Here is a 17344-nt window from a genome sequence, read left to right on the forward strand (position 1 = left end):
GGCGGCCATTTTAACGGTGGGACTGTGCTGAATTCATGCACGGTGATAATTTCAGTGCTGGTTGTGCCTATCAGGTTTCAGAGAAACTTCCTTTTCCTGCCTAAAAACAAAGAAAGGTAATTAGAGCAAGGTTTACATACAAAGAGTAAGATGGCGTTCATATTAACACACTTATGTCAGAAATATCTCCTGTAAACCAAAAAACATTGTGTAGGAAAAGAACTTATTTGGTAGTGATTTTAAACTCCTGATGAAAAACAAAACTAATTCACTATGAAGTGGAATTTAGAAGGGATTAATAATACATTTCAGATTCTCTGTTGAGACCGTGTGGGTGGAGGGTATTTAGGTGATATATCCAATACGCTTCACGCTCTTTGAGCGTTTGGATTCTATTACCCCCTCGTCTGGGTACAGGGATTTGTTCGATAACCTGAAATTTCAGTTGGCTTACAGAGTGTCTATTTTCCACAAAATGGGCAGGAATTGGTAAAAGTGTGTTCTCACACCGGATGGTTGATTTATGTTTGGAGATGCGGTCTTTCACATGCTGGGTGGTTTCCCCAACGTATCCTAGGCCGCATGGGCATTTGATTAAATAGACGACAAAATTTGAGTTGCAGGTAAAATAGCCATTGATCTTGTACCATTTGCCGGACCTCGGATGGGTGAATGAATCGCCTTTACTAACATTCGTGCATTGTGCGCAACCCAAACAAGGGAAGGTTCCGTTGCGCACCGTGCTAAATGTCTTCTGCCTGAATGTCTTGAAGTGGGAGCCCACATCGGCTCTAACCAAAGTGTCTTTTAGGTTCTGAGCCCGTTTATGGCAGATGAGAGGAGGATTTTGGAAATTTTCAATCCCCGGGTAAGCCTTTTCTAGTAGGGGCCAGTGTTCAAGGACTGCTTTTTTGATCAGAGGAGAGAACGGGTGATAGGTGTTGATGAACTTAACCCTATTCTCTACATCACAGTCACGTTGGGTAATTCTGGTTTGTTGTTCAGCGTTAATTTTGGGGTATCCTCTTGTTTGAAACTTTTCAGTCATCTCGTCATGTCTCATTTGCCTGATATCAGGTTTTGAGACTATGCGGTCAATTCTGTCATGTTGGGATTTAGGTAGAGCTATCTTCACGTGTCTTGGGTGACAACTGGACCAGTGTAGTAGACTATTACGGTCTGTAGGTTTGACGTAAAGGTCACTTGTAAGGGTGCCAGAGTCAGTTTTAGAGATCATGGTGTCAAGGAAACTGACAGACTGTGTGTTGGAATGTGAGGTAAAGGTTAGGTTCGGTATACTCTGGTTGAGGTCATGTACAAAATCTGTGAGGCTATTGGTGTCACCTGTCCATACACAAAAGATGTCGTCTATGTATCTGAGCCAGGTAAGAGCATGTTTTCTATATAGATGATGTGTGTAGACAAAGTCAGCCTCAAATTTACACATGAAGATGTTAGCGTACGGGGGGGCTACATTCGCCCCCATCGCGGTACCCCGTGCCTGAAGGTAGAATTGGTCCTCAAAGAGGAAATAGTTGTTGTTGAGGACCAATTTGAGTGTATCGGTACAGAACAATTTCTGGGGTTCGCTAAGAGAGGATTGTAAATCTAGGAACCATCTGACAGCCTCGATGCCAAGATCGTGATCTATACTAGTATATAGGCTGTTGACGTCTAGGCTGGCTAATAAACAAAAGGAAGGAATGTCATGGAGGGTTCTAACGTGGTTCAGAAAATCACCGGTGTCTTTGAGATAAGATGGAATTTTTGGTACTAGTGGAGTGAGGATCTTTTCCAAGGTTATTGACAGGGGTGAGAGGATAGAGTCGGTAGATGCCACTATGGGTCTACCGGGGGGCTTTTCCAAATTTTTATGTATTTTGGGGAGTATATAAATGACTGGAGTTATGGGACTTTGTTTGTGCAAATACTCTGCCAGTTTAGAATCAATTGTACCCAAATTTAAGTGGAAGTTGATCAAATTATCTATCTTTCTCTCTATGGAGTAGATAGGATTCGTGGGGATGGGTCTGTATGTCGTGATGTCAGAGAGTTGTCTCTGGATTTCAGACAGATAGTATTTCTTATCCAGTACTACAATGGAGCCACCTTTATCAGCAGGCTTTATGACAATGTCCTTGTTGTTTTTAAGACTTTTCAGTGCTAATGATTCTTCTCTATTAAGGTTATGCTTAAGGTGGTATTTACCATGTTTGATTTCATCTATATACTTATCCACAGAAGCATTAACAAGTGAAATATACATCTCGACAGGATGATAGAGGCGAGGTGGTTGAAACGTGCTCGGGATCTTGAGTCCGAGATCTTTGAGAATAAACGTCTCTTGGGTGCTGGTTCCCGAGGAGAAAGGTACCTGGTTGGTGTTTATAAACCCCCGGCACCTCCAAACACAGTTTCAGACGAGGAGGAAGAAGAAAAAACAGACGAGGACCCCCAGAGGGATACACGTCCCAATACTCGATCTCAGGTAAGAACAATCTTGTCTTCAACATCTCTACCTATTGTCTCTCACCTGCCGAGATCCGAGTTCTCCAGAGGGGCCTCTCATTCTGTCCCACTCCCTCCTTTGATCCGTTCCTCGTACACCAAGAGTTAAATCGTTTTTACCGCTCTTTGAGACTTAAGGTATATTTTGACAAAGATGGCGGAGACATAAACACCATAACCTTAATAGAGAAGAATCATTAGCACTGAAAAGTCTTAAAAACAACAAGGACATTGTCATAAAGCCTGCTGATAAAGGTGGCTCCATTGTAGTACTGGATAAGAAATACTATCTGTCTGAAATCCAGAGACAACTCTCTGACGTCACGACATACAGACCCATCCCCACGAATCCTATCTACTCCATAGAGAGAAAGATAGACAATTTGATCAACTTCCACTTAAATTTGGGTACAATTGATTCTAAACTGGCAGAGTATTTGCACAAACAAAGTCCCATAACTCCAGTCATTTATATACTCCCCAAAATACATAAAAATTTGGAAAAGCCCCCCGGTAGACCCATAGTGGCATCTACCGACTCTATCCTCTCACCCCTGTCAATAACCTTGGAAAAGATCCTCACTCCACTAGTACCAAAAATTCCATCTTATCTCAAAGACACCGGTGATTTTCTGAACCACGTTAGAACCCTCCATGACATTCCTTCCTTTTGTTTATTAGCCAGCCTAGACGTCAACAGCCTATATACTAGCATAGATCACGATCTTGGCATCGAGGCTGTCAGATGGTTCCTAGATTTACAATCCTCTCTTAGCGAACCCCAGAAATTGTTCTGTACCGATACACTCAAATTGGTCCTCAACAACAACTATTTCCTCTTTGAGGACCAATTCTACCTTCAGGCACGGGGTACCGCGATGGGGGCGAATGTAGCCCCCCCGTACGCTAACATCTTCATGTGTAAATTTGAGGCTGACTTTGTCTACACACATCATCTATATAGAAAACATGCTCTTACCTGGCTCAGATACATAGACGACATCTTTTGTGTATGGACAGGTGACACCAATAGCCTCACAGATTTTGTACATGACCTCAACCAGAGTATACCGAACCTAACCTTTACCTCACATTCCAACACACAGTCTGTCAGTTTCCTTGACACCATGATCTCTAAAACTGACTCTGGCACCCTTACAAGTGACCTTTACGTCAAACCTACAGACCGTAATAGTCTACTACACTGGTCCAGTTGTCACCCAAGACACGTGAAGATAGCTCTACCTAAATCCCAACATGACAGAATTGACCGCATAGTCTCAAAACCTGATATCAGGCAAATGAGACATGACGAGATGACTGAAACGTTTCAAACAAGAGGATACCGCAAAATTAACGCTGAACAACAAACCAGAATTACCCAACGTGACTGTGATGTAGAGAATAGGGTTAAGTTCATCAACACCTATCACCCGTTCTCTCCTCTGATCAAAAAAGCAGTCCTTGAACACTGGCCCCTACTAGAAAAGGCTTACCCGGGGATTGAAAATTTCCAAAATCCTCCTCTCATCTGCCATAAGCGGGCTCAGAACCTAAAAAACACTTTGGTTAGAGCCGACGTGGGCTCCCACTTCAAGACATTCAGGCAGAAGACATTTAGCACGGTGCGCAACGGAACCTTCCCTTGTTTGGGTTGCGCACAATGCACGAATGTTAGTAAAGGCGATTCATTCACCCATCCGAGGTCCGGCAAATGGTACAAGATCAATGGCTATTTTACCTGCAACTCAAATTTTGTCGTCTATTTAATCAAATGCCCATGCGGCCTAGGATACGTTGGGGAAACCACCCAGCATGTGAAAGACCGCATCTCCAAACATAAATCAACCATCCGGTGTGAGAACACACTTTTACCAATTCCTGCCCATTTTGTGGAAAATAGACACTCTGTAAGCCAACTGAAATTTCAGGTTATCGAACAAATCCCTGTACCCAGACGAGGGGGTAATAGAATCCAAACGCTCAAAGAGCGTGAAGCGTATTGGATATATCACCTAAATACCCTCCACCCACACGGTCTCAACAGAGAATCTGAAATGTATTATTAATCCCTTCTAAATTCCACTTCATAGTGAATTAGTTTTGTTTTTCATCAGGAGTTTAAAATCACTACCAAATAAGTTCTTTTCCTACACAATGTTTTTTGGTTTACAGGAGATATTTCTGACATAAGTGTGTTAATATGAACGCCATCTTACTCTTTGTATGTAAACCTTGCTCTAATTACCTTTCTTTGTTTTTAGGCAGGAAAAGGAAGTTTCTCTGAAACCTGATAGGCACAACCAGCACTGAAATTATCACCGTGCATGAATTCAGCACAGTCCCACCGTTAAAATGGCCGCCTGTATGCATGTGACATTTCCTCACAACCCTCCCTTTTTTACTTCACTTCCTGGATGGCTCGCACCTGCTCAGTACATTCATTCAGACATTTTTGACCTCACTAAGATGGCGACTGCCACCATCACTTCCTGTCAAGTCAAAACATGCTCATTCTCTATCCCCGCCCTGCACATGCTCAGTACATTCATTCAGACATTTTTGACCTCACTAAGATGGCGATGGCCCTTCCCCCCATTCCCGCCCCTTCCCCACCCAATCAGGAAGTGCTTGACAGTATTTAACATCACTGCACTAAGCCACATGCACTTCTGGCCTCCTCCACACCTGACTAGATTTAGGACACAAGGTAATGGTGCCCTACAGTCTTCATAGACTGGGTTTCCTTTCTCCATCTCAGCTTATTGACCTGCTTTTTTGTCCTTAGGACGGGAGTCACGTGCTGACCCTACACATCGGTATGTGACCCCTAAAACTTTCTTTTATATCTTTTCTTTCTATATACCTTGCTATTCCTTAACCTATACCCTTTCTCAGTGGTTACTATAGGTACCGTTCCAGCAGCTGGATTACAAAGGCAAACCTATACCACTTATACACACACCCCAAAACCAAGGATCTAGGTATTTATACCTTATGCCTTAACATTTCCAAGAGCACCCCTTACACACTGCCTCCTTAGATGACCTCACCTTTATTCCCACTCCACTTCACTGTCCCCTAATGCCCTTTCTCAACACTACCTACACATTCATGCTTTTCAACTCCTTACACCTTCACTCTATTCCTCTTTTCAACCTCTCACATGTTCACCGTATCACACCACAATACATACTCACTGGCCTCACATCATTATAGATCCATACACACCTTCACAAAGGATGTTTGACACTGTCCCCACCTTATGTATCACCTATCACTAGATTTTTGGTTTTATAATACTTTATAAAGTTTATTTATTGATTTTTGTTCTTTTATTGTATATATTGTAGTCATATCCCTGATGAAAGCTCGAGATGTAGAGCTGAAACGTTGGATTGTAACACCACCCTTTTTTGGATTGTAACACCACCCTTTTTTTTCACAATCAATAAAATCACAACAATTAAAGACTGTCGTTGAGAAGACTTTACTTTCATGTTATTAGTGTGCCGGGGTTACTCCTATACTTTAGTGTTCTGCACAGAACTGGATGTCTGATCGCAAATAACTAATTTAAATTAAAAAAGAGAAATCTGTCAGTGTCCTGCGTTATTGATTAGGCTGTTGGCCACTGTCGGATTTCCATCGGTTTTTTATGGTGCGGTGACTTTATTTTAACTAGGATGGGTTTTTGTTAAGGGGAACCGGACAGCTCATAAACACGGCCATCATGTGTCACACATTGTCTGTATGATCTCTGCAATCTATGTATCACTCTGAAAGCATGCGGTATTTCAGAGAAAAAATAATTTAAGAGCAGCTGGGAGACAAAACCTCATGGAGACCTGTCTAAGGGCTCATACTCACTGGCGATGAAATTGGACGAATGCAATCTGATAAAAAAAATCAGATTGCATACAGACCAAGGTTATTTAATAGGTGACATCTCATTTGCAATTTTTTTCTCAGCTGAAATCGGACTGAAAAAAATTGCAGCATTCTGCGATTTGCTGCGATTTTTGGCTGAAAATCAGCAATATAAGTCAATGGGTGCGATAAAAAAAAATCGGACAGCACTCGGACCATGCAGTGCTGTCCGATTTATATGCACCGGTGTCCTTTGAAAAGCCGGCAATTCATGTGCCGCTACTGTATAATCACACTGACAGCTCAGAAAAGAATAGTTAGAGTAGATACAGTTGTGGCCAAAAGTATTGACACCCCTGCAATTCTGTCAGATAATACTCCGTTTCTTCCTGAAAATGATTGCAAACACAAATTCTTTGGTATTATTATCTTCATTTAATTTGTCTTAAATGAAAAAAACACAAAAGAGAATGAAGCAAAAAGCAAAACATTGATCATTTCACACAAAACTCCAAAAATGGGCCAGACAAAAGTATTGGCACCCTCAGCCTAATTCTTGGTTGCACAACCTTTAGCCTAAATAACTGCGACCAACCGCTTCCGGTAACCATCAATGAGTTTCTTACAATGCTCTGCTGGAATTTTAGACCATTCTGCTTTGACAAACTGCTCCAGGTCCCTGATATTTGAAGGGTGTCGTCTCCAAACTGCCATTTTTAGATCTCTCCACAGGTGTTCTATGGGATTCAGGTCTGGACTCATTGCTGGCCACCTTAGAAGTCTCCAGTGCTTTCTCTCAAACTATTTTCTAGTGCTTTTTGAAGTGTGTTTTGGGTCATTGTCCTGCTGGAAGACCCATGACCTCTGAGGGAGACCCAGCTTTCTCACGCTGGGCCCTACATTATGCTGCAAAATTTGTTGGTAGTCTTTAGACTTCATAATGCCATGGACACGGTCAAGCAGTCCAGTGCCAGAGGCAGCAAAGCAACCCCAAAACATCAGGGAACCTCCGCCATGTTTGACTGTAGGGACTGTGTTCTTTTCTTTGAATGCCTCTTTTTTCTCCTGTAAACTCTATGTTGATGCCTTTGCTCAAAAAGCTCTACTTTTGTCTCATCTGACCAGAGAACATTCTTCCAAAACATTTAAGGCTTTTTCAGGTAAGTTTTGGCAAACTCCAGCCTGGCTTTTTTATGTCTCTGGGTAAGAAGTGGGGTCTTCCTGGGTCTCCTACCATACAGTCCCTTTTCATTCAGACGCCGACGGATAGTACGGGTTGACACTGTTGTACCCTCGGACTGCAGGGCAGCTTGAACTTGTTTGGATGTTAGTCGAGGTTCTTTATCCAACATCCGCACAATCTTGTGCTGAAATCTCTTGTCAATTTTTCTTTTCCGTCCACATCTAGGGAGGTTAGCCACAGTGCCATGGGCTTTAAACTTCTTGATGACACTGCTCACGGTAGACACAGGAACATTCAGGTCTTTGGAGATGGACTTGTAGCCTTGCAATTGCTCATGCTTCCTCATAATTTGATTTCTCAAGTCCTCAGACAGTTCTTTGGTCTTCTTTCTTTTCTCCATGCTCAATATGGTACACACAAAAACACAGGACAGAGGTTGAGTCAACTTTAATCCATGTCAACTGGCTGCAAGTGTGATTTAGTTATTGCCAACACCTGTTAGGTGCCACAGGTAAGTTACAGGTGCTGTTAATTACACAAATTAGATAAGCATCACATGATTTTTCGAACAGTGCCAATACTTTTGTCCACCCTCTTTTTTATGTTTGGTGTGGAATTATATCCAGTTTGGCTTTAGGACAATTCTTTTTGTGTTTTTTCATTTAAGACAAATTAAATTAAGATAATACCAAAGAATTTGTGTTTGCAATAATTTTCAGGAAGAAACTGAGTATTATCTGACAGAATTGCAGGGGTGTCAATACTTTTGGCCACAACTGTATATACACATAGAAAACACAGATATATACAAATTGACAGCTGCCAGATGTGAAGAATGAGAGCGATGGTGCCAAAGAGTATATACCGTACAGTTGCTAAGGTGGGGCCCCGACATGGGATACTCACCACACACGGGGATATGAAAACACACACAAAATGCGCCACACACTACCACGTGCTTCAACACATATACCACCCTCAGCACACATTTCACCACACATACACCAACCTCGCCACATAAAAGTCGCAACACAAAAGTCACCACTCAAAACTCGCCACACTGTCCCAGAGCTGTTTAAAATATCAAAAATGAGCTGTGATTGGTTCAGTGGTGTAGCAACTGTTTGTGGCGCCCGGGGTGGTCGAAAAATTTGCCGCCCCTTTGGTCGTTGATAATCCGGAAGCATCCGAAGAGCCCACACTACACTCAAAGATCTAATTTTTAGTTTGCTACTAACTCTGCTGTTATTATTTCTAGACTCATCTTCTTGCAGTTCTCTATATATATATGCATGTATTAGCTTGATGATGCTGGATGAAGACCTAATGGCTTTTTTAATAATAATTTTTAATAATGTGACAGACCTTACATATTGGATTATATAGAGCCCTGTTTTTTATTACATACCGTCCTGTCTTGTTAGCTGTATAATGCAATGATGGCTGATGGAGCATGGTAAAGCTTCCTTTCTAATGGAGGAGCTGGTGGACTGGTAGTTTGGTCACCGGCTCCTCGATCAGCAGTCATTTTATATCTAAAAAGAGAGGGGACTATGTAATAAAAGAGGGCACTGTAAATAACAAAATTAACAAGAATATACTATGTAAGAGACAGAACTATACATAACAGCAGAGGAAGCTATATAATAAGGGACGGCATCATATATAACTAGAGAGGATGGTACGTAATAAGGGATGGTGATACACATAATAAAAGAGGAAACTATGTAACTAAGGATGGTGTTATACAGAATTAGTGAGTACACTATATACTAAGGGACTGTGTTAGACATAGTGAGTACACTATATACTAAGGGATTGTGTTAGACATAGTGAGTACACTATATACTAAGGGACAGTGTTAGACATAATAAATGATAATGTCTTCCTCCACCTCCCCCTGTTCCTAAGGTCATTATAAGTCCCCCTTCCTCCCATCCCAATCCCCCACACCCCTCGTCCTCCTCTCCTCGCATCCCATTATTGTCCTCTCCCCCACCCCATCATTGCCCTCTTCACCACCTCCATCATTTTCTTCTCCCCCACCACTATCTTTGCTTTCTCCCCCACCACTCCCATCATTGCCCATTCCACCACCTCCATCATTTCCTCCTCCACCACCCCCATTTATTGCTCTTTCCACCACCACCATCATTGCATTCTCCCCCACCACCCCATCTTCATTTATTTTTCCCCCACCACCCCATCATTGCCCTCTCCATCACCTCCATCATTGCCTTCTCCCCATCACCCCCACCCTTGCCTTCTCCCCATCATTGCCTTCTCCTTCACCCCATCACTGCCTTCTCCCCATCACTCCCATCATTGCCTGCTCCATCACCCCATCATTGTCTTCTCCCCATCACTCCCATCATTGTCTGCTCCATCACCCCATCATTGTCTTCTCCCCATCACTCCCATCATTGTCTTCTCCCCATCACTCCCATCATTGCCTTCTCCATCACCCCATCACTCCCATCATTGCCTGCTCCATCACCCCATCACTCCCATCATTGTCTGCTCCATCACCCCATCAGTGCCTGCTCCATCACTCCCATCATTGTCTTCTCCCCATCACTCCCATCATTGCCTTCTCCTTGACCCCATCACTGCCTTCTCCCCATCACTCCCATCATTGCCTGCTCCATCACCCCATAATTGTCTTCTCCCCATCACTCCCATCATTGCCTTCTCCATCACCCCATCACTGCCTTCTCCCCATCACTCCCATCATTGCCTGCTCCATCACCCCATCACTCCCATCATTGTCTTCTCCATCACCCCCATCATTGCCTGCTCCATCACTCCCATCATTGCCTTCTCCTTCACCCCATCACTGCCTTCTCCCCATCACTCCCATCATTGCTTGCTCCATCACCCCATCATTGTCTTCTCCCCATCATTGCCTTCTCCATCACCCCATCACTGCCTTCTCCCCATCACTCCCATCATTGCCTGCTCCATCACCCCATCACTCCCATCATTGTCTGCTCCATCACCCCCATCATTGCCTGCTCCATCACTCCATCACTCCCATCATTGCCTTCTCTGGATCACCCCCATCATGGCCTTCTCCCATTACCCCCTCATGGCCTTCTCCCATCACCCCAGGCATTATGGACTTCTCTCCCCATCACGGTCTTCTCAAGTCCCCATCTCCTCCTGGGCCAGGCTAACCTACACACACAGACACACACAAATACATACACACAGACATTCACACACACATACATACACACACAGACAGACATACACACACACACACACAGACATACATACACACACACACACAGACATACATACACACAGACACACAGACATACATACACACACAGACAGACATACACACATACATATACATACACACATACATATACATACACACACAGATATACATACACACACAGACATACATACACACAGACACCACAAAGACATACACACAGACATTCACACACACATACATACACACAGACAGACATACATACACACACACACATACATACACACACAGACAGACACATACATATACATACATACACACACAGACATACATACACACACACAGACATACATACACACACAGACATACGCACATACATATACATACACACAGACATACATACACACAGACACCACCTCTCTCCTCTCACCTGTCCGCAGCATCGCCCACGCTTCCTCGCTCACACAGCAGCGGCCGCTGAATGATGACGTCATTCAGCGGCGCTTCTCTGTGTCAAACAGGAAGCGTGGCCTCCGGGCAGGAAGCAGGACGGACCCTTGCAGCTGCCAGCTCCGCTCCTGCTATTCCCACTTGCAGGCAGCGGAGCTGCTGTGATTGCTCCCTGCCCGCCGCTGCACTGCACTGTGCCTCACTGCCTCTGTGCTTCTCCCACAGAGAGGAATTGCTGCTGCTGCCGCGTTGCCCCCACACATGTGCCGCCTGGGGCGGACCGCCCCCCCACGCTACGCCACTGGATTGGTTGCTATCAGCAACAGTTTTCTTTGTAGACAGTGGTGGTAACTGAGGCCTATTATTCTTATCATTTCCATGGTGTTATCGTCCTTCTGTGAAGCTGGAAATAACACAATTTATTACCGTGCCAACATAGACCACCCTATGACACAGACTGCAGGGGGAGCCCAGTATCACACAGGATACGATTAGATACACGGCTCAGCAGGCAGTATCACACAGGATAGGATTAGATACGCAGCTCATCAGATGGTATCACACAGGATAGGAATAGATACATGGCTCAGGAGACAGTATCAGATAGGATAGGATTAGATACGCAGCTCAGCAGTCACACGTCTGGACCCCGAGAGCATCATAGGCTATGTTGTGAGGTGAAATTTTAAACCCGCGCGTTCCAATTCACCAAACAATTTTGCCTATTATCATTTCTATGGTGTTACCGTCCTTCTGTAAAGCTGGAAATAACACAAATTTTTTACCATGCCAACACAGACCACCCTCTGACACAGACTGCAGGGGGAGCCCAGTATCACACAGGATAGGATTAGATACACAGCTCAGCAGTCAGTATCACACAGGATAGGAATAGATACACGGCTCAGCAGTCAGTATCACACAGGATAGCATTAAATACACGGCTGAGCAGTCAGTAACACACAGGAGAGGATTAGATACATGGCTCAGCAGTCAGTATCACACAGGATAGAAATAGATACACGGCTCAGCAGACAGTATCACACAGGATAGGATTAGATACACAGCTCAGCACACAGTATCACAGAGAATAGTATTAGATAGATGGCCCAGCAGACAGTATCACACAGAATAGGATTAGATACACAGCTGAGCATTCAGTACCACACATGATAGGATTAGGTACACGGCTGAGAAGTCAGTATCACACAGGATAGGATTAGATACATGGCTCAGCAGTCAGTAACACACAAGATAGGATTAGATACACAGCTCAGCAGACAGTATCACACAGAATAGGATTAGATACATAGCTCAGCAGTCAGTATCACACAGGATAGGATTATATACACGGCTGAGCAGTCAGTAACACACAATAGGATTAGATACATAGCTCAGCAGACATTATCACACTGGATAGGATTAAATACACGGCTCAGAAACAGGATGTGCCAAAGGAGAGGACATTTTCATTCCAAGAATTCCACTCATTCCATCTGATTTGTTTTTTTATTTTAAACAGAATAGGATTAGATACACAGCTCAGCAGTCAATAGGGTTGAGCAAAACGGGTCGGTCAAATTGATAAGTCGCCGACTTTCGCTAAAGTTGTGTTTCGCCGATCGAAACCGTACCATAACGTGAGGTCGGCCATGAGGTCGCCTACCCGTGCACCAAAGTCGCGTTTCCCATGATGCTTCCACCGCCGTTTCTCATCCAATCATCAAGGACGCACACTGTAGGCAACGCGTTGACATCGGCAGCGGCCACCACCATCTTAGAGAAGGGCATTCGTGTGATTGGCTTGCTTTGTGTGGCGTCACAGTGGCTATAAAAGCCCTGAACGCTGACCGCCATCTTACTTCTGCCAATCTTAGCATAGAGAGAGGTTGCTGCCGCTGATTCTCAATAGGGCAACAAAGAAAAAAAAACCTGTGCTTCTTCTGATAGCGATTTCAACTGTACAGTTAGTGTGCAGTGACAGGGGAGGAATTTTTTGTGAGCAGCAGCGCTGGTGGTTATTAGGATGCCTTATAAGGCTACCTGATAGCTGCATTGCTGTGTGCACACTGCTGTGCAGAATACTTTTTTAAAAGCAAAAATACTTTTATTCTGATTTTCTGCACAGTTACAGAGCATTATTTTTTTCACATACCGTATAGAGCTGTACGCTCCTCACACACAACCGTGTACCGGCTGGTATCATGGACAAATACATGCTATCTGTGTTTGACTCCGTAAAAACATAGACGGAGATTTAAAATTTTCCATACATACACTGTATACAGCTGTCCGCTTGTCAAACAGTTTCGTACATATCTGCTGTTTGGATTACGGTCCAATCTATACAGAGACAGCGCGTGTGTGAGAGTGTGTAAATACATAGACGGATATTTCCATTTTTCCATACACCGTATAGAGCTGTCTGCTTCTCTGACAGTATCGTATATCTGCTGTTGACTCCGTCAAAAAAATAGACGGAGATTTAAAATTTTCCATACATACACCATATAGAGCTGTACGCTCCTCACACACTACTGTGTACCGGCTGGTATCACGGACAAATACACGCTATCTGGGTGTGACTACATAAAAACATAGACGGAGATTTTCATTTTTCCATACATACACCGTATAGAGCTGTCCGCTTCTGATACAGTACCGTATATCTGCTGGTTGTATTACGGTCAAATACATACTGGGAGACTGTCTGTGACTAAGGAAATATATACGGAGATTTAAATTTTTGCCTACACCTTATACAGCTGTACGCTCCTCGTACAGTACCATATATCTGCTGGTATTTTTGTTACATTTTCACAAACATGAGGAAGTATGGTGGAAGAGGCCGTGAACATGGGCAGGGGGGCAGCTGGTACTGATGGTGGTGGTGGTGCATCTGCTGGTTATGTCAAAACACAATAGCAGCTAAGGCAGGAGGTGTTGAGCCTGCGTCATGGTCTGGCCCAAGAAGGCCTGTAAGGTTCCCTTTTCTGGGAGTAGGAAAACCGCTTTTAAAGCCGGAGCATCAGGAACAGGATTTGGCTTACATTTCCGAAACAGCCTCCAGCTCTATTGCCTCCTCTTCTGAACTTTCAAAACCTGCAAGCAGTGCAGGGTTCTGGTGAGGAAAAACACCTTTCCTTGTGTCCTTCACCCACACCAAAAGTGAAAGATGCGGCAGTCCACACTTCAGATTACTCCATGGAGCTCTTTTCACATACCATGCCTGGGTTATCCAGTCAAATCCTGAATTTCCCAGTCCAAGATGAATCTGACATGGAGTTCACTGATGCACAGCCATTGCTAGATGATTCTGCTGGTACATTGACCCACAGCACTAAATTGCCCTCGCAGTCTACTGAGCCAGAATCTGACCCAGATGAAACTCAGGTGCCCCTTCCCGCATACTATATCACCTTACACGGTGACACAGAGGAAGGTGCAGATGAAATTGAAGAGGAGGTGATGGATGACCCAGTTGTTGACCCAGATTGGCATCCATTGGGGAAGAGGGTGCCGCTGGCAATAGCTCAGATGAGGAGAAGGATCCGCAGCAGGCATCGACATCTCAGCAGCAGTTATCTGGCAGGCCCGTAGCTGTCCAAAAACATGGAACAATAACTAAAAGAGGTGCAGGACAGCTTGGCCACATGGTCAAATTAGCACAGCGTGCAAGCCCTGAAAATTTATACCATAGTAGGAAGAGTGCAGTGTGGCACTTCTTTGTCCAAAAATCCTACTGATGAGGCAAAGGTTATCTGTAAGAAGTGCGGAACGACCTTTAGCCGAGGGAAAAATCTCAGAAATTTGAATGCCAGTTGCATGCTTAGACATTTAACCACCATGCACTTGCAAGCGTGGACGGACTACAAAACCTCAGGTACCACATTTGCACCTGCTCCGACTGAAGGTAGCCAGCAACGTTACATCGCTTCCCCCATTGTAATCCCACCGCCACCAGTAAGCACACCACCAGCAATAAATGTTGAGGTGTCGTCGCAAGGCCAAAACAGTCAGGGAATCACAATGGTTTTGCAACGAAACACTGTATCTAGGCCATCACCACCAACACCATCACATCACCAACCCCCTTTCAGTCAGTCCTGTCCACCGCTAGTTCCCCCATATGCAGCTCTCAAGTCCAGCTCAACCTAGCAGACACTCTTAGTAGGACAAGAAAGTACTCACCCTCTCATCCACGTACACTGGGTACTTTCCGAGAGCTCATGGCCTACGCTGTCCCACACTATGACCTACCCAGTCGGCACTTCTTTTCTCGAAAAGCCATCCCTGCCCTCCACCTGCATGTGAAAGACCGCATGGTCCATGCACTCAAACAATCAGTGAGTAGAAAGGTGCACCTCACAACAGATGCATGGTCCAGTAGGCATGGCCAGGGCCGTTACGTGTCCATCACTGCGCTCTGGGTTAATGTGGTGGATGCAGGCTCCACAAGGGACAGCGGTGGTGGAACAGTGCTGTCTAGCCCACGGTATAGGAAACAGTTGGCTGTAGGCATTCCACCCTCCTCCTGCTCCTCCAGAAGCGAAAACTCGTCAACAGAGCACAGTCGCACAAGCAATCCATCCGCAGCTGCCAGTCTTGCACACGAGGTGTCCCACTATCGAACAGCTAGTGGTAAGCAGCAGCAGGCTGTTTTAAAGATGATGTCTTTGGGCGACAACTGACACACCACGGAGGTACTGGCCGACTACTTGCAGCGACAAACTGAGTCACAGCTGGGCAGTCTGCATCTTGAGCCAGGCAAGGTAGTCATTGATAACGGCCAGAATTTTGTGGCAGCCATAGACCTTGTAAAACTCACACACATACCTTGCCTGGCTCACACTTTGAACCTGGTAGTGCAGTGCTTCCTAAATAATTATGTGGAGTTAACAGCCCTGCTCCAAAAGGTGCGAAAACTGTGCTCGCACATCCGTCACTCGCCCGTACACTCCAGTCGTATGCAGAAGCTACAGCGATTGCTCCACCTCCCCAAGCACCGACTAATCAAAGACATTGCAACAAGGTGGAACTCCACCCTGCACAAGGTTGAGAGGCTGTGCGAACAGAGGCAGGCTGTAATGCATTTGTGGGAGGATACACGGGCAGGCAGTTTGAGAGCAGACATGGAGTTGTTGGGTGTGCAGTGATCAAAGCTGAAAGACCTCTGTAAAGTCCTTCAGTGTTTTCAAGGAATGCACATGGCTGGTAAGCGCAGACGACACCATCATAAGCATGAGCGTCCCACTTATGCGTCTGCTCATGCAAAGTTTGACGCACATTAAGGATCAGCTGTCTGCAGCAGAGGAGGAACAGGAGGAGGAGGGAAGCCTTGATGACAGTCAGCCATTGTCTGATCAGGGAACTGTCCTGGACGAGGTGGAGGAAGAAGAGGAAGAGGAGGAGGAGGAAGAGGGGGATGATTATTTTGGAGAGGAGGATGCTTCTCTGGGGGCAAGAGAAAATGTGGGCATGGCAAGGTCAGGTACAGGGTTTTGTACATGACAGGAGGGATGTGAATTTGCCAGAAAGTGCTCCTCCACCCACCACTGCCAGTGCATCATTGACACCTGGAACATTGGCTCACGTGTGATTATGCTTTGCGGATCCTAAAAAGGGACCCCCGCATTGCCAAAATGATGAAGGATGATGACTACTGGTTGGCCAGCATCCTCGATCCATGCTATAAAGGCAAATACACAACATCATGCCACAGGAGAACCTAGAGATAATATTGGCTAACAAACAAGCAACTCTGGTGAACTGTTTGTTTGAGGCATTCCCAACACACAGCAGTGGTGCTGGATCTCCCACGAGCCGAAATGGGCAAAATGGAAGAGGTGTTCATGGTGCACACAGCCGAAGTGGCGTTGGAGACTGGGGTTTCATGACCATGTTGTGGACTGATTTTTCAAGTCCCGCTCACACGACTGGTAATACTGCATTGATGGAAAGTGACAGGAGACAGCGGTTGTCAACTATGGTTACAAACTACTTCTCCCATATCGATGTTCTCCCTCACAGGTCATTCCCCTTTGACTATTGGGCCGCTAAACTGGATATCTGGCCTGAATTGGCACAATATGCGTTACAGGAGCTCGCTT

The 17344-nt window shown here is 44.9% G+C and overlaps 1 long non-coding RNA gene across 1 annotated transcript; it reads left to right on the forward strand.

Annotated features, from left to right (window-relative positions):
• Positions 1-2247: 2247 nt before the first annotated feature.
• On the forward strand, positions 2248-5979 carry LOC141098787 (uncharacterized). The gene is made up of 2 exons (XR_012234360.1): positions 2248-2488; positions 4773-5979. It is a non-coding gene; the product is annotated as an uncharacterized lncRNA (long non-coding RNA).
• The last annotated feature ends 11365 nt before the right edge of the window (positions 5980-17344 follow it).

The sequence above is a fragment of the Dendrobates tinctorius genome, unplaced genomic scaffold, assembly GCF_039654945.1.
Source record: "Dendrobates tinctorius isolate UK_male_01 unplaced genomic scaffold, ASM3965494v1 ptg000095l, whole genome shotgun sequence".
NCBI lineage: Eukaryota > Metazoa > Chordata > Amphibia > Anura > Dendrobatidae > Dendrobates > Dendrobates tinctorius.